A 1,470-nucleotide genomic window follows, 5' to 3' on the forward strand; every position below is an offset into this window, starting at 1 on the left:
TTCTGATAAAAAGATAGTATCGTTGGTGGGTTTCTGATAAAAAAAATAAGAGATAGTATGTGCGACCCCACCTTCCTACTTGTGTGTGAGAGAGAGAGAGAGAGAGAGAGAGAGAGAGAGAGAGAGAGAGAGAGAGAGAGAGAGAGAGAGAGAGAAGGGAACTAGAGTCAGTATGTTGAGACATTTTTTTCCACTCTATTCTTGTTATTCAGAGAAATTCTCTTGATAAAGTTTCTCTTCAACAAAACGACTAGTATTGTGATAAAGGCTTGCCTATATCACACCACCTTCAACACTCCTAGCGGTCATCCATTGTCCAGTTTTCACACCTGTGCCGGTTACGTCGACGACTCACAAAATTTAGCGGACATGGACGACAATTAAAAAGCTGGCTTGTCATACTCGTATACACACCGGCCTTTTGTAGATGTTCTGTTTTGATGAGTGATCAATGAAACGAATGAACTGATGGCCCTGAGGGAGCCAGGAGACTCCTGACAGGGTAGGGCGGACTATAGAGATGATGGTGTCATCAGATCCTGGACTGACTTGCCTCGGCTTGTTTTTGTTAAAGATTTTGAATTTTGATGACGGTCATTGAAATTTTTCAAAGCCATTTGATTGGGCTGTCGGCAACTAAGGCCACTAAGGGTGCCTTTGATATCCCTTCCATATATAAGGGCCCGATCGGAAATGTTCTTCCTATTCGTTTCCACTTCTCAGTGAAGTTACAGCTCTTGATATTGCAATCTTGTGTTCTGCATTTAGCCGACGTTTTCCAAAGTGTATATCTCGGACTTCAGAATCAGTTGTCTTTTTTCTACTTTCTGACATATGTGTATGTTGGTGCACTGTGCTGTTCGTGAGATTCAAAGACTTGAGAAACATTTCCCAAAAATCTACTTCTTTGTGGATTTCCCTGGCGTTTTGTGCGGCTGTTTACCATCCAGCAACCATGCCTGTGTTGAAGGAAGCCAAGTACAGAGTCCTGAACAAAGACGCGTTGGAGATTTTGGAGATGGAACAGGTACGTTGTCTTAGACACTTTCTTACTTTTGAGTGTGTTTTGAATACTTTGGTTTGCTAATTGAACTTTGAGTATTTCGCTAATAACGATATTAGAAGGTGCGTTGCAGTTCTTTGCTAATGTACGTATAAAACGTTGTTTGGAACTGACGATGCTTTTGGAACTTTTTGAAAGATGTAATAATTGCCTCAACCAACATGAAGGACAAACTCTCTCTCTCTCTCTCTCTCTCTTTTTTTTTCTTCTCTCTCTCCCTCTCTCTCTATCTCATTCTCTCCCTCCCTCTCTCTCTCCCCCCTCTCCCCCCCCCTCTCTCTCCCCCTCTCTCCCCTTCTCTTTCTCTCTCGCTCTCTCCCTTCTATCTATCTCTGTGTTTGTGTTTCATGTGTGAAACGAAATAAATCAGAACAATATCATGCTGATAAATTTTGTGGTCAAGGAAT

The sequence above is a fragment of the Aplysia californica genome, unplaced genomic scaffold, assembly GCF_000002075.1.
Source record: "Aplysia californica isolate F4 #8 unplaced genomic scaffold, AplCal3.0 scaffold00249, whole genome shotgun sequence".
NCBI lineage: Eukaryota > Metazoa > Mollusca > Gastropoda > Aplysiida > Aplysiidae > Aplysia > Aplysia californica.